Source organism: Amblyomma americanum, chromosome 4 (assembly GCF_052857255.1).
Source record: "Amblyomma americanum isolate KBUSLIRL-KWMA chromosome 4, ASM5285725v1, whole genome shotgun sequence".
NCBI lineage: Eukaryota > Metazoa > Arthropoda > Arachnida > Ixodida > Ixodidae > Amblyomma > Amblyomma americanum.
The window spans coordinates 94315346-94331965 of NC_135500.1; the positions used below are offsets into that span (position 1 = coordinate 94315346).

Here is a 16620-nt window from a genome sequence, read left to right on the forward strand (position 1 = left end):
TGAGGGACGGTGGACCTCGAGCGTGTAGCCAGGCCGGGCGCGCAACTGTGCTTTGTCTGGTGCAGAACTGAGGGACTGGGTAGACAATGAACGCGCAGCACAGAAGGCAGAACGGGCAGCGTAAAGAGAGGAAAGTCGGGAAGCCGCTTCTATAGAGGAAGAGATTCTGTAATTCAATTCAATTCAATTCATTTTATTTTACCAGATGTTTGGAAGCATATCTGGCCTAAAAGCTGTGAAATCACAGCTTGACATGGCCCAGATAACCTCTACAAGACAGTCCGACATAGTTGTTAACAATAGTTAAGAGAAACAATGGAAAGATCTAGAACAGCAGATACTATACAATATTAACTTTGAGTAATATTCAAAACACAAACAAGCTTAGTTTCTAAATATTATCAGAAATAACCCAAGAACACATCATACATAGATATTTGAATAAAACTGTAGATTTGTACAATCCTAACTGAAATCAAGATAGCATACAGGTACGAGAAATAATAGGTCAGTGAAGCAAACATATATCAGAAACGCGACTACTTATAGCCTGGAAAAGGATTCTTGAAGCTGTTTAAATGAAATTATCTTGGCATATTGATGCTGATTTAGTATTTGTGGGAGGTTGTGCTGCAATGACTGAAATTTGTAGATTGTACGGAAATGCGGTATATGCCATAATTCAGTATTACGAGTAGGTATAACTGTTTTTTTCGGTGAAAGGCTTGCAGTTTGTACCCGAAAATTCTTCTTCTCAGTAGTTGAGAAGAAGAAAGGACGCGAAATACGGAAATCATATATGTTCTTAGCACTGACGATTTTGTATGAGGGAAATAGCATTTGGGTCGAGTGTAGGAACGAAACATTGGCAATATAGCGAATGGCCTTTTTTTGTAGTGCAAGTATTTTTAAATGTTTGTTTTTGTTGTGGTAAGCCAAATAAGGCTACAGTAATTTAAATGAGATGAAAATAGAGCGTAATATATTTGCAGCTTTATTTTCGTAGGGAGAAGTGTTCGGCAACGAGAGAGTGCTCCAGTTGTTGCAGAGAGTTTTCTACAGAGGCTATGGGCTTGCGAATCCCACCTAAGATGAGATGAAAAAATAACTCCTAGGATCTTATGTTCATGTAAAATATCAATTTGTTGTCCACCATATTTAACAATAGTATTAAATTTAATTGGCTTGTTTTTGGTCCTGAAAAAATCTGCTTGAGTTTATTTTGCGTTAACTTTTAGTTTTAGTTGCGCAGTTGTTGAAATTCTGCTAATCATGATCATGTACATAGGTCACACAGTGGACTTCTTTTGGGAAATGTCTGGTTTAGGCTACTCATGTACGAAATGCTTTACAACTTGCCAGTCTAACGTGCAGAAACTGCACCGCATTTTTGCAGTGTTTGTCTGGGCCTCGAGCTGAGAACGATGCAGCCGCATAAATTGGTTTATACGTGTACAAGATGGAGGCCTAGGCCTGGGCCATCTGTTTTTGAGCCAAATCGTGAGCAAGTTTTTATTTTTTCCTGACGCGAGTGACCCCTTCTTGCGTACAGTCTTTCAAGTAAGGCTGGGCCATGCGTTACCAGAATGGATTGTGGGAACAGAAAACATTCGAGGTCGGATTTTTGAATACAGCAGAGAAGCGGTAATCAGCGTTCGATTTCTGGCTGCTCGCTTATCACAGCAGTACCTCTCTACTGTAAAAAGGAAAACATCCATCAGGATTTACGTGATGTTGTTCTGCATGAACCATTGTACAGGGCCATGTACCCTGGAGGCCAGGGCGGTAATGTGTTGAAGCGGCTGAAGAAAATGCAGGTACAACTGGCCGCTAAATCATTCGTTTTTAATTTACACACAGAAACATTGGCAGTGAAAACATTTATAGAGAAAAAGGGAATTTTCTGCCTTGGGGCTCAGATTGTTTGATTTGCAAGAAACCAGAGACAATTGATCATGCATTCTTGCACTGCTGGGAAGGCGTTTTTTTCTGGGATGTACTGCTAAGAACGCTCAAGAAAGGCTTGCCTCTAGACACGTATGTAATACGGTATCTGCCTCTACAAAGCGAAGATGGCGTACCTTATGACAAAATATTGCTTTTGGGTCTCCACGCTATTTGGAGCTCGCAAATGGCTGGATACTACTGTGAACCGGATTCGAGGCCTGCCCAAATTTACTTTCGTGATAGTGTGCACCAGTTCATTGAAATGCAAAAAAAAACGCGGCCGATCAAGTTCCTGAATGGCTCTCGAGGGTAGAACCCTTGGTGTCCCTGAGAGACATTTAACATGACGAAGCCAGCCGCAGCGGCTGGTTGAGTGTCAGATTCCGCCCTGAAAGGGGTATCATGTAAATTTCTGTTTGTGTATGTTGTCGAAGCCCGGCAATAAAGGAAAATGTGCCTGTGGTGTAGTGGTTATCAAATCCGCTTAATACGCGGAAGGTCCCAGATTCGATCCCAGGCGGGAACTCTTTTTTTTTTTCTTTTTTTGCCCGGCAGTCACGAGCCTTGAGTGATAAAACGCTCTTAGCTCTAAAAACAGTGCTGATTGAATTACACGCACTAGAGGAAATCCGTCGGCCTGCGCAGCGTCGGCATTCTATTGTGCGCCGCAGTGCCGCATGCTCTCACTCAGGCCGCCAAACCGGTTGCAGGAAACTGACACGGCCGCAAACTTCGATGACCTTTACACCTTAAAGGCACCTCGGTAGCTGTGCTTGTGGTGTAGTGGTTATCACATCCGCCTAACACGCGGAAGGCCCCAGGTTCGATCCCTGGCAGGCACATGTTTTTTTTTCTTTTTTGCCCGGCAGTCTGGCGCCTTGAATGTTAAAACGCTCATAGCTCTAAAAACAGTGCTGATTGAATAACAGGCTCTAGCGGAAATCCGTTGACCTGCGCAATGTCGGCATTCTATTGCGCGCCGCAGTGCCGCATGCTCTCTCTGAGGCCGCCCAACCGGTTCCAGGGAACTGACACGACTGTAAACTCCTTCCATGATCGTTACACTTTAAATGCAGCTCGATAGCTGTGCTTCTGCTGTAGTTATCAAATCCGGGAGTCTACTTCTGTCCACCGAGCGTGACGGACGTGTTTCGATGGGCTTCCGAGGAGCGGTTTCAGAGGCCCAGCCGAGCCGCGGTATCACGTGTACAGACAAGCCGAACGAGGATTACCAGCTGGTTCTGCCACATCTACCTACAGGTTCGATAGTTTTAAATATTGTTTTCTTGCATGGCCATACTCAAGCGCGGCCTTTTCGTGTTGAACATTTCAGAGAGGCTCTAACGCGTTTGTCACTGCTGCCGGAAGTAGTAGCCCACGGTGCTTATCAAATGAATCACGTGTGGGCGGTAACATTCAAGGATGAAGAAGGGAAAAAGAAAATTATGCAGGCCGATGCGTCCCTGTCAAGGAGCACCGCTTTGTGGTCATTGATACAAGCAACCAGGGTGTCCGGCTGAACCTGTATTTTCAGCTACACGGTGTGCGCGATGACGACGTGCGGTTGGCGTTGGCGCCGTTCGGAAAAGTGACCGATATAGCTAAAGACATGTGGAAGGTGAGAGGCTGCGTCGAGAAAACGTCGACGACGCGTTCCGCAACGCTCAAGTTAAACGCAGGCCTTACTATTGAGGACCTGCCGCATCAGCTACGTGTCGCCGAGGATCCTGCCCTTGTTTACGTCCCTGGTAGAGCTCCGCTCTGCCTTCGGTGCCGAGTCACTGGGCATATACGTCGAGAGTGCCGTGTGCCGCGTTGCGGAATCTGCCGTCGCTTCGGCCACGACGAGACCCAGTGTGTGCGTACATACTTACGCGAGCGTGGCAGGCCCGGCCCGAAAGGATGAGATGGCAGAGCACCTGATGGATGAGGTAGACGCCGCGGAAGCCACGCGTGAAGGTAGCATTAAAGGGGCCTCGAAGGATACACCCCTGAACTCCCCGGGCAGGATGGAACGCCGAATGCGGACTGTGGCGTGGTGGACGTAACGCCCGACTATGCTGCGACGACAGACGTAGAGAAGCTACGCGACGTCTCGGGTGGAGAACCAGCTTCCCATCCGCAGCAGAGTACCGCATGCGAAACGGAGGACGTCGACATGCCCCCGAATTCGAGCGTGCCAGCAAAACGGGCGCATGACGACCGCAACGGAGAAGCCATCAAATATATGGACGGCAACGAGGAACCCCCGCTAAAGGCCCTTCAAGTACGGCGGCCGTCTTTCAAACCGAAGCCTAATGTGCCACCTGACCGGAGGACTACGGCTGCAATGCCTCCGCTGTAGCGGGGGGACGCTTCAAACACAGCAGCGGTGTCTCGGTCGGTGATCGGGAGCAGTGTCTGCCTGGAGTCACCTTCTGGCTACTGCGACGTGCACCTAAACAGCGCGAGAAAATTACGGACTTGCAACGTGGCTTCCTTTAATTTAGACGTAACATCTTCGGCGACTTCCACATGCTTTCAGTGGCGGCCAATCTAGAAAGTAGCCTACAGGCCGCGACACTGAATGTGAGAGGCGTTTCAATGCGACGAAAACAGCAACAGCTAAATCATCTTTTATTAGATAACGATATTGATCTGCTGGCTGTCCAAGAAATGAAAATTGAAAGTGTAGAACAAACTGAACGTATGGTAGAAGTTTTCCTTAATAGGTACAACCTGTGCGTTTGTCATGCGGTGGAAAATTCGGGGGGTTGTGTTATTTTGATCCGTAATTCTAGCGCAGTAGATGAATCTGTGATAGCGTGTGAATCGGGGCAGCTTGTTGTCTGTGATTTTATTTTTTCTGGAATGCCATGGAGAGCTATATGTGTCTATGCACCGAATAGATGTCATGAACATGAAGGTTCCTTTAAAAGTATTGAATCGTACGTGGCATGCGAAAGGCGTGTTATATTGCTTGCAGACTTTGTGTCTGCAGACCGGAAGACAAAACTACTAAACAAGCTTCACGGGACAGTAGTGCTGAACTGTTGCTGCAAATCGTTAATGGAAATGGGCTAGAGGACATTGGATCTGTGCTGACACCAGAAGACGAAGCAAATTTCACGCACTTTCAAGGTGTTTCTCATGCAAGACTTGACCGCATATATGTCCCTGTTGAGTTGGTGCCAGTTCGTTGCAGTTATCAAATCTGACATGTAAGCTTTACTGACCACCCTTTGGTTATGGCCACCTTTCGTAGGAAGGAAAAAGTGGCAAAATTCAAATGGCAGCTATGGAAATTAAATGAGAAGTTATTGCAAGATGAAATATTTGTTGCTGAAACAAAGGAATATATCAGCGACTTGTTGCTGAGAACATCGGGAAATTTCATATATGAATGGGAACAATTTAAATGTAATCTTAAACTTGCCGCGATACAAAGAGCGTGTGTACTGAGACACAATCAAAGACAACAAGAAAAAGTACTCCGTAACCAACTAAACTACATGTTAAGCGCAGAAATCTTCAAGCCGGGATCGCTCGCGCAAGAAATAAAACAAATAAAAAGTAAACTTGAATTTATTGATGAAGAGAGGTACCATGGCGCAGTGATAAGGGCACGTGCCGAGAGGCTCTGGCAGGGTGAAACGCCCACAAAACGAGCGTTGAGCGGAGAAAAAGAGGCATGCGGTGGAAAAAGAGATAAACAAAATTTGTTATCACAATGAAGTTAACAGTGAAAAGGCGTTGGTTGAGCGGGCCTTTTTGGAATATTACAGAGAGCTGCTTAGCCAGAAATTAAATGCTATTGGCAACTTCAGAGCCGACTTTCTTCCGCTCATGCCTGTTCTGGATGATGACGTCAAGCAGACTCTTTAGAGGCCTATAAGTTTTGACATTTTCAGAAGCGCTAAAACACCGAGGACGCAGAGGGAACAGACAGGGACGAGCGCTACTGTCTGTTCCCTCTGCGTCCTCGGTGTTTTAGCGCTTCTGAAAATGTAAAATCTGCACCAACTAGCCCGATCCGCTACCCTTCAGGCCTATAAGTATGTCAGAAATAGAAGCAGCCGTTGACGAATTAAGTGCCAGTAAGTCGCCTGGGCCGGATGGCTTTGGTGCCGCCATATACAAGTTTTTTGAAATTTGGAATGGCTACTTGCCTACAGCGCGTGATAGCTGAATGCTATGAGTACAACAGGACCCATCCGTCTTTCAGGATTTCTCATATAGTATTAATACCCAAAACTGAGGACACTGTTATTTTACTGTGCGTCGAAAACTATCGTCCTATAAGTCTAAAAAATGTCGACTATAAGATATACATAAAGGTGCTTGCCAGTCGGTTACAGAATGTTATCACGTCGCTCGTAGGTCCGCACCAGACATGCACCGGATAAGGTGACGTTTTTTTTCTTAATTACAGACTTGGCAAATACACACAATCACTCAAAAAGGCAGCACTGCTATATACAACGAGATAAAAGCTCTAGTCTAATTCTGTCTAGTGTATTGGAGTTGAAAATGCCTCGTAGAGGACAGGTCGTCCAAGACCGGTAACCAATCGGGAGGTTCATTCTGTGCCCTGATGTACATCACACTCTCAGCGAAACACTGCCGAGCGGGACGTATAACTACAAGCTCATGTCTTACATCCATTCTTTTTTCCACACGCTGTGCATGCACCGCAGCGGCATCCTGTCACACGGCACTCCTTCAGGTGAAGCACGTGGCGGGAAACGTATCCGAAAAGGCGTTATCGGCAAATCTCTTTTAAAACCTCGCTGAAGAATATCCCGCCGGAAAACTGCGTCGTGGCAGTCGAGAAAGATATGTTCAATAGTTTCTGTTTTTTTTACAAATATTACAGTTAACGTCTTTTTTTTTGTTTTTTGCCCGGCAGTCTCGAGCCTCGAATGATAAAACGCTCATAGCTCTAAAAACAGCGCTGATTGAATTACGGGCTCTAGCGGAAATCCGTAGGCCTGCGCAGCGTCGGCATTCTACTGCGCGCCGCAGTGCCGCATGCTCTCACTAAGGCCACCCAACCGGTTACATGAAACTAGCATGACTGTAAACTCCTTCGATGATCGTTACACTTTAAATGCAGCTCGGTAGCTGTGCTTGTGGTGTAGTCATCACATCCGCCTAACACGTGTAAGGTCCCAAGTTCGATCCCTGGCAGGCACCGGAAGTCTCGAGCCTTGAGAGATAAAACGCTCATAGCTCAAAAACAGTGCTGATTAAATTACAGGCTCTAGCGCAAATCCCTTGGCCTGCGCAGCGTCGGCGTTCTATTGCGCGCCGCAGTGGCCGCATGCTCTCACTGAGGCTGCCCAACCGGTTGCAGGAAACCGAACCGACCGTAAACTTCTTCGATGACCGTTACACTTTAAAGGCACCTCGGTAGCTGTGCTTGTGGTGTAGTGGTTATCACATCCGCCTAACACGCGGAAGGCCCCAGGTTCGATCCCTGGCAGGCACATGTCGTTTTTTCTTTTTTGCTCGGCAGTCTTGAGCGTTGAATGATAAAACGCTCATAGCTCTAAAAACAGTGCTGATTCAATTACGGGCTCTAGCGGAAATCCGTAGGCCTGCGCAGCGTCGCCATTCTACTGCGCGCCGCAGTGCCGCATGCTCTCTCTCAGGACGCCCAACCAGTTGCAGGAAACTGGCACGACTGTAAACTCCTTCGATGATCGTTACACTTCAAAAGGCAGCTCGGTGGCTGTGCTTGTGGTGTAGTTATGGGATTCGACTTCCGGCCGCGCTAGCGAGCGGACGTGCTTATCATGTGCTCCAACGGAGCGGTGTTAGCGGACGTTTCTGGCCGCGGTGACAGGGTTTTTGATGAAGCTGAACAGGACTACCAAGTTATACTGTCGGAACTGCCCTCAGGTCAGTTTTGAATACCGTCTTTTTGCACGTGGATATAAAGGCTCGGCCGTTCCGTGTCGAAGATTTCAGGGATGCTCTAGCGGATTCTGGTGCGCTGCCCGACGTCATCGCGCTGGCGGCGTACCAAATGAATCATGTTTGGGCGGTAACACTCAAGAAAGCTGAAGCGACAAAGCGCATGCTTCATAAAGAGAGCTCGTCGTCAAGGAGCGTCGGTGCCTTGTAATTAATCCGGATAACCAAGACATTAGACTTAAACTTCATTGGTTACTTCACGGAGTCAGCGACGACGACGTGCGGGCTGCCTTAGCAGCTTAAGGCCAGGTAGCAGAAGTTACCCGAGAGAAATGGCGAGTTCGCTGCATCAGCGACAGAGCGTCGACGACAAGGCTAGTTGCCGTGAAGTTGAGGCCGGGAAGCACGATTGACGACCTGCCTCATCAGCTACGTGTCGGAGGTGATCGAGGTTGCCTTAGTGGTGGTGCCGAATCGGCCTCCGTTGTGTTTATGGTGCGGCAACACGGGCCACATCAGGCGAGACTGCAAGGTGCCACGGTGATCGCGATGCCGACGCTTTGGGCACGACGATACCTAGTGTGCCAAGACATAAGCTTCCACCACAAGCCAACCGAAGACTTATTTGGTGGCGGAGCACATCATGGACACTCGAGATGCGGAAGAGACTTCCAGGAGAGCGGCAGGTGAACCAGCGCTGGTCCCAGCCAGTGACGCACCTGACCGCGCAAAGGAAAATCACTGTGCTAATGTTACCACTGGTAAACAAGTTCATGTGAGTGAAAGCCTGCCCAGCGAAAAGGCTGTTGACAATGACTCCGGTAGTGCCACGAAAACAATTTGGGTGGTGGACGAGCAAGAAAAAGCGCAACCTATGGATGCCACGAGCGGAGGGCCAGCAAAAAGAGTGCATGATGAGACGGTGAGTGCTGGAGACAGCTCCAGCGTGGAACCGCCCCCTCAACACAGCTGTGACTCGGTGACCAGGCTTCAAGTCCAAACAGACAGTTCCCCCTGACCGCAAAGTGGTCAACCAGAAGCCCACGAAAGAGCGGGGGCTTATTGTCCCTCAGCTTAAGCAACCAACATTTGCGTACATCATGGCAGCATCTCAAGACCCAGCACCATGGCAGGGAGTCGGCGTTTCCTGCGCGGCGGGAGCGACTGTATCTGTAAACGACGTACGATTTATGGTACTACATATCGAGGTAAGCAACATGCGGCCCTTTTGCTCAGATAAAACATGGCAGAGAATTTTAAGAAAGCCCTACGTGTAGCCACATTGAACGTACGAGGCTTGGCAAGTAGGCGTAGGCAGTACAAGGTTAGCCGCCTATTCATTGAAAACGACATTGACCTCGCTGCCGTACAAGAAACCAAGGTCAGCAGCCAAGAGCAGACGGACCGCACGGTGCAGGCTTTGACTGCCGGCTACAATGTGTGCATTTCTCATGCTATTGGAGCATCTACAGGTTGCGCGCTATTTATGCGCAAGAGTCTGGGAATTGTGGAGGAACAAGCTTTTTTTTGTGAAAATAGTCGATTTATTGTCCTAGATTTTGCCTTTACTGGGTCTTTTTGGCGTGTAATATGCATTTACACACCCAACAAAGAATGTGATCGAAAGGTGTTTTTGAAAATCTAGAGCCGTATCTGAAATCAGCCAGTAAGAGATCAAAGTGTTAATGTATTGAAAGGGCTGGCTGGCGATTATGAGTGAATAGATGTTGTCTGTCTTTAATCCGCATGGACTCAGGTGAATTTCACGCATTTCTAAGGTGAGAGCCATGCTAGGCTTGATCGCATTTATATATCGATGGATTTGGCACCTTTGTGTGAAACTATGTTATTATATCAGTATCTTTTTCTGATCATTTCCTCGTTGTGTTCAGCCTAGGTTCCAAAGTAAGGAAGTCGCAATTTAACGAGGATCTCTGGAAATTAAATGCTAAACTTTTAGACGACGATCTCTTTGTAAACGATGTAAAACAATTGCTGCACACTGCAGCGAATGATTATAGTAGCTTTGCCGCCAGTTGGGAAGGCTTTAATGCCAACGTAAAACTGAAAGCAATCGAGCGAGCAACGGTGCTGCAACACAAGGAAAAGCAAAAAGAAAAGGATTTGCAGTGCCAACTGAAGTTACTGCTGAACATCGAAAGTGCGCAGCCTGGTTTCTGTATGAAGCAGATAAAGGAAGTGAAAAGCAAACTTAAGCTTGTAAATGAAGACAAGTATAAAGGGGCCATGGTGCGAGCACGCGCTGCGCGATTATGGCTAGGAGAGACGCCCACTAAGCGATCCCTGAGTGACGAAAAGAGTTATGCCCGAAAAAATGAAGTGCACAAAATACTGTACAGAAATAAAGAAACCACCGACCCGAATCTTATAGAAGCCGGATTTTTCGATCAATATTGAGATTTACAGGGAAAGGAGCATACAAAGAAAGAAGGTTTTGAACTTGATTTTTTGCGACGAATGCCCAAATTAGATGATAGCGTTAAGGAAAGATTGGAAGCGCCAATCAGTGTAACTGAAATAGAATGTTTGAATGACCAGCTAAGTGCAGGAAAGTCACCTTGACCTTATGGCCTAGGCGCCGTTTTCTATAATGTTTTCAAAGGAGAGCTCAGTTATTTTTTGCATAGAGTCTTCAAGAAGGCTTATGATACGGAACAATGGCCACCAACATTTAAGACGGCTCATGTTGTCTTGATTACGCAGTGTGACGACGCAACTAGGCTACTGTTGGTGGGGTCCTATCGGCCAATAAGCCTCACCAACGTCGATTATAACGTCTTTATGAAAGTGCTGGCAAGAAAGACACAAGGCGTTATAAAATATCTGGTGTGTCCACATTAAACCTGTGGTATTCAAGGGCGCACCATTACCACCAATGTACACATGGCGAGAAGCATTCTCGAGTGCTGCGACGCTCTCGGAGTTCAAGTTGCTATGTTGCAACTCGATCTGGCGAAAGCGTTTGATCGAGTATCCCATGACATCTTTTTTCAGCTCCTAGAATATGTCAATATTGGGAATATTATCACCAAGAGGTGTCGAAATGGCGTACCCTGAGCGTGCGGCGCACCTTATTGTAAATAAAAGACTTAGAGAAAGCATCACTGTAAAATCCTCTGTGAGGCAAGGCTGTCCATTGTCCCCCTTGCTTTTCGCGTTATATCTTGAACCCTTTTGCTTAAGCCTGATACATAATGAAAGGATTCGCGGTTTCACGCTCGAGGGAGCAGAAGTTAAGGTGCTTGTGTACGCGGACGATGTCGCTATCTTCTGCGATAATCGAGCCAGCGTTCAAAAAGCTGTTCAGGCGGCGGATGATTTCTGCGATAAAACACGATGTCGCGTTAACTGGGACAAGTCAGTAGGTTTCTGGCATGGCGAGTGGGACCAACAACTTGAAGTGTCTTCCAACGTAAAATGGACAGCGCTGCCCTTAAAATATATTGGTGTGCCCCTCCTGCACTGTGATGACAGCGATCAATACTGGAAAGATGAAATAGAAAGTGCTCGGGATAAAACGGTTGCATGGAACGGTCGCAATCTTTCCATGTTCGCACATGCAACTATTGCTAATCTTTTTCTAGTCGCAAAGATATGGTATGTTCTGGAGGTATTATTTATGTCGCGTGTTAACTTACAAAGAATACATTGAGAATTTGCTGTTTTTGTGGGGCGTAGCACATGGGAACGTACGAGCAGGAACAATTGGTTCCATTCGCTTCGTAATGGTGGTGTAGGTGTTGTCCACCTATATTTGAGGCAAATTGTGTCGCGTTTTTTTCTTTCTTCGAGACCAGAATGATGATTTTATGCGCACATTCATCCAAGTACATCTGCGAAATGCTCTCCTCGAGTACATCGTGTCATGTTCTGCTAAAAGAAGTGCAAGGTAGAAGGATTTTGACGCGAGGTTGTTTTGTCTTTTCGCTGGTTGAAAGTGCGTTTTTCTTTGCTGTACTTAAGTTCGGTAACAAAAAAGAAATTGTATAAAGATTTATTACATGTCTTGCTACCCATAACAATGTGCCCACAGCTAAGCTGTGCAGGCTCAGGGCAGGATGTTCCCGAAAGGGCGAAAAGAATGCCAGTAAAACCCTGCGTTAAAAACTTTCTCTTTCAACTCCATAGCAACACACTTCCAGTCAAAACATGGCTAGATAAGAAGGGAATTTTTGTGCCATGGACCGTAAATTGCTTTTTGTGCAAAAAGCCAGAAACGATTGAACATGCATTCATCAACTTTTTGGATTATGTATTTCATTGGGACATCCTTCAAAAGACGTTAAAGAAAGAGCTGCCAATCACACCCGATGGGATCCGGTTTTTCCCTGTAGGTGACGAGGGGGGTTTCCCTTATGACCTCATCATGCTACTTGACCTGCATAGTTTATGCACAACAAGGATGGCATTTAAAAATGCTGATGTAAACGTTCGGCCAGTGAGAGAAAATTTTATAGAAAGTGTTATGTACGTGCGGGAAGCTTAACGTGCCCAACTAGAGCCACCTGAGTGGCTACCCGTGTTCGATGAACGTGCTGCTCTGAAGAAATTTTAAATTCCTGCGTTGACCCGAGCGCGGTCAGCGTGTTTTAGTGGAGTGATGTGGCTGTTGTAAAAAAGTCAATAAAAAGAGTGCTTGTGGCGTAGTGGTTATCATATCCGCCTAACACGCGCAAGGTCCCAGGTTCGATCCCTGGCAGGCACAGGTCTTTTTTGCCAGCAGTCTCGAGCCTTGAATGATAAAACGCTCATAGCTCTAAAAACGGTGCTGATTGAATCACATGCTCTAGCGGAAATCCGTTGACCTGCGCAGTGTCGGCATTCTATTGCGCGCCGCAGTGCCGCAGGCTCTCTCTCAGGCCGCCCAACCGTTTGCAGGGAACCGACGTGGCTGTAAACTCCTTCGATGACCGTTACACTTTAAAGCCACCTCGATAGCTGTGCTTGTGGTGTAGTCGGCTTGTTGCTGAGAACATTGGCAAATTCATATATGAATGGGAACAAATTAAATGCAATCTTAAACTCGCCGCGATAGAAAGAGCGTGTGTACTGAGACACAATCAAAGACAACAAGAAAAAGAGCTCCATAACCAACTAAACTATATGTTAAGCGCAGAACGCTTCAAGCCGGGAGCATTCGTGCAAGAAATAAAAGAAATAAAAAGTAAACTTGAAGTTATTGATGAAGAGAGGCACCACGGCACGGTGATAAGGGCACGTGCCGAGAGGCTCTGGCAAGGTGAAACGCCCACAAAACGACCGTTGAGTGAAGAAAAGAGGCATGCGGTGAAAAAAATTATGAACAAAAATTGTTATCACAATGAAGCTACCAGTGAAAAGGCGTTGGTTGAGCGGGCCTTTTTGGAATATTACAGAGAGCTGCTTAGCCAGAAATTAAATGCTATTGGCAACTTCAGAGCCGACTTTCTTCCGTTCATGCCTGTTCTGGACGATGACGTCAAGCAGACTTTTGAGAGACCTATAAGTGTGCCAGAAATATAAGCAGCCATTGACGAATTAGGTGCCAGTAAGTCGCCTGGGCTGAACGCCTTTGGTGCCGCCATATACAAGTTTTTTAAAGTTGAAATGGCTTCTTGCCTACAGCGTGTGATAGCAGAATGCTATGAACACAACAGGACCCCTCCGTCTTTCAGCAATTCTCCTATAGCATTAATACCCCAAACTGAGGACACTGTTATTTTACCCTGCGTCGAAAACTATCGTCCTATAAGTCTAACAAATGTCGACTATAAAATATGCATGAAGGTGCTTGCCAGTCGGCTACAGAATGTTATCACGTCACTCGTAGGTCCGCACCAGACGTGCGGCATGAAAGGCAGGTCAATTTCTGAGAATATATACTCCACAAGAAGTGTCCTGGAATGTTGCGACGCAATGCAAGACCGCGTAGCTATGCTGCAATTAGTTCTGCAGAAGGCATTCGACAGGGTCAGACACGATATCCTGTTCGCGCTTTTGGAGCATGTGAATGTCGGCTCTGTCATCACTGACGGCGTGCCAATGGTTTATAAAGAGTGCTCGCTAAATTAGTCATAAACAGGGATTTGAGTGAAAGCATACCAGTGCTGTCTTCTGTCCGACATCGCGGTCCATTCTCGCCCCTCCTCTTCGCCCTTTACTTGGAGCCATTCTGTTTGAGACTCCTTACGGGACCAAACATTCGAGGGTATACCTTCTTTCATGCAGAAGTTAGAATTTTGGCCTGTGCAGAAGACATCGCAGTGTTTTGTGCCGACCAGGACAGTGTGCGTGAAGTTTTTAAGGAAACCGCGGAGTTATGTAGGGTAACTGGTAGCGCAGTAAGTTGGACAAAATGCTTACGATTCTGGCATGGAGACTGGGAACACACTCCAGAAGTTTTCTGCCAAATGCAATGTACGATAACTCCTGGCAAGTACCTTAAAATCCCTCCCAAGCGTTACGGGAACAGTAAAGAATATTGGGAAGAGGAAACACAGCGAGTTAAATCTCAGACAGCTAAATGGGAAGGGCACAATATTTCCATATTTTCGAAAACCACTGTGTGTAAAGTATTTCTGGTTGCTAAAATATTTTATGTTTTGCAAGCGTTGTGCATGGCAAGAGCGGCGGTGCAGAAACTGCACTGAGTGTTTGCGAAGTTTGTATGAGCCTCTACATGGGAACGTACAAGCCGGTGCAACCTATTCCATGCCGCACGGAACGGGAGTGTCGGGCTATCGCATTTATTTCTCAAACAAGTAGTTACCCGGCTTTTTTTCTTGCACGATCAAAGTGATCATTTTCTAAGAAAAATAATACAAGTGCGATTACGTCATTCACTACCTGTGTATATACTGTCCACTATATCAAGCACAACGGCGTTAAGTCCATTTTTGCATGAAGTTGTCGCATCTTTTCGTATTCTCCATGCGAGGTTTTCGGGAGAGTATTTGGCCAATGTCTCGCGGAAGATGCTATATAAGGATCTAAGTGATGTGTTCTTGCCGGTACCAGTGTATCGTGCTGTGTATAAATTGGCTTCTGAGCGTGATGTCCTTAAAAGGGTTAAAAGATTGCCAATCAGCGCTTCGGCCAAGTCTTTCTTCTTTCAATTGCATACTGCCACTCTAATAGTGAAGCCATGGGTGCAAAGCGAAGGTCTCTTTGTGCCTTGGAGCGTTAACTGTATAATTTGTAAAAAAACAGAAACTATTCAACATATCTTTTTCGACTGCCACGATGCAGTTTTCCTCTGGGATATTCTTCAGCGAGCTTTAAAAAAATATTTGCTGATAACGCCTTTTGGGATAGGTTTCGTGCCGTGTGCTTCACCTGAAGGAGTGCCGTGTGACATGATGCTGCTGCTGTGCATGCACAGCATGTGGAAAACAAGAATGGATGTAAGACATGAACATGTTGTTATAGGTCCCGCTCTGCAATATTTCGCTGAGAGTGTGATGTACATCAGGGATGTTATCAGGGCACAGAATGAACTTCCCGATTGGTTACCGGTCTTAGCCGAGCTGTCCTCTATGAGGCATTTTTAACTGCAATACACTAGACAGAATTAAACTAGTGCTTTTAGCTCTTTGTATATAGCAGTGCTGCCTTTCTGTGTGATTGTATGTTTTTGCCAAGTCGGTAATAAAGAAAAAAAAGTGCTTGTGGTGTAGTGGTTATCCCATCCGCTTAACACGCGGAAGGTCCCATGTTCGATCCTTGGCAGGCACATGTCTTTCTTCTTTTTTGCCCGGCAGTCTCGAACCTTGAATGATAAAACGCTCATAGCTCTAAAAACAGCGATGATTGAATTAGAGGCACTAGCGGAAATCTGTTGGCCTGCGCAGCGTCGGCATTCTATTGCGCGCCGCATTGCCGCATGCTCTGAGGCAGCCCAACCGGTTGCAGGAAACTGACACGACTGTTAACTCCTTCGATGACCGTTATAGCCACATCTCCTCTAATCCACTTAAAAGCGGAATTTTCCTCTGAGATGTAGGTGGATGTAGTGGGTGGCGCATCTGGAGGGTGAGAATGAGGTAGGGCGGCGGGTCTAGGTTAACGGTGGGTGTTTCGGCAGCCACTACCGAAAGGGCTGAGGGGGGCAATCAGGTGGATGGTGGGTGCTTATGGAGGCCAGCTGGATTTCACACTGCGTCTTTTAATTTGATTTCGCCGTCTCTTTTTTGTTAAGCTGCTACGTGAGCTTCCAGTTGGTGGATGCCTTGTGGAGGCTGAAGAGTGGTTAATTGGTGGTGGGTGGAGCTTCTGGAAGGTAGGGAAGGTGGGTTAGTGATGGATGGCTCCTTGTTTTTCCCTCGTCAGCTGAATAATCTGGAGATGATGCTGTGCGAGAAGGAAGAAGAGCGGGAAAATGGCTGAGGAGCAAGTCTTTATAATCAAAATGATCCGATAACTGACGAGCAAGAAGGCAGACGTATGTGAACAGTCTGGAGCACTGAACTCGACATTTTCGTAAGACGCTAATTTCTGTCATTATAACTCAGTGCGTGAATTTTTTTCTTTTACATAGTAAACAAAGCAGCTACCGCATCATACATCTTGACAACACATTTTCTTTGTCACAAGCTTGTAAGGAGCTGCAAAGCTATCTTGGCCGCCATTTTTCGCACACTTTTGACCCTCTTGCCGTGTACTGTGGCTCCCGCTGCATTACATACGACGGCTTTTGTTGCGCCATTGAAAATAAAATACCCTCATTAGACACTTTTCTCCCCAAGAGAATAGAAGAGCGAGCTCACAATCCCAGTA

The 16620-nt window shown here is 46.5% G+C and overlaps 3 non-coding genes and 1 pseudogene across 3 annotated transcripts; all 4 read left to right on the forward strand.

Moving 5' to 3' along the window:
• Nucleotides 1-2716: 2716 nt before the first annotated feature.
• Nucleotides 2717-2789, forward strand: TRNAV-AAC (transfer RNA valine (anticodon AAC)). Its single transcript has one exon. It is a non-coding gene; the product is annotated as a tRNA-Val (tRNA).
• A 549-nt stretch (nt 2790-3338) lies between these two features.
• Nucleotides 3339-3995, forward strand: LOC144129679 (uncharacterized; annotated as a pseudogene).
• A 3349-nt stretch (nt 3996-7344) lies between these two features.
• TRNAV-AAC (transfer RNA valine (anticodon AAC)) lies at nt 7345-7417 on the forward strand. Its single transcript has one exon. It is a non-coding gene; the product is annotated as a tRNA-Val (tRNA).
• Nucleotides 7418-12498: 5081 nt separating this feature from the next.
• TRNAV-AAC (transfer RNA valine (anticodon AAC)) lies at nt 12499-12571 on the forward strand. The gene has a single exon. It is a non-coding gene; the product is annotated as a tRNA-Val (tRNA).
• The last annotated feature ends 4049 nt before the right edge of the window (nt 12572-16620 follow it).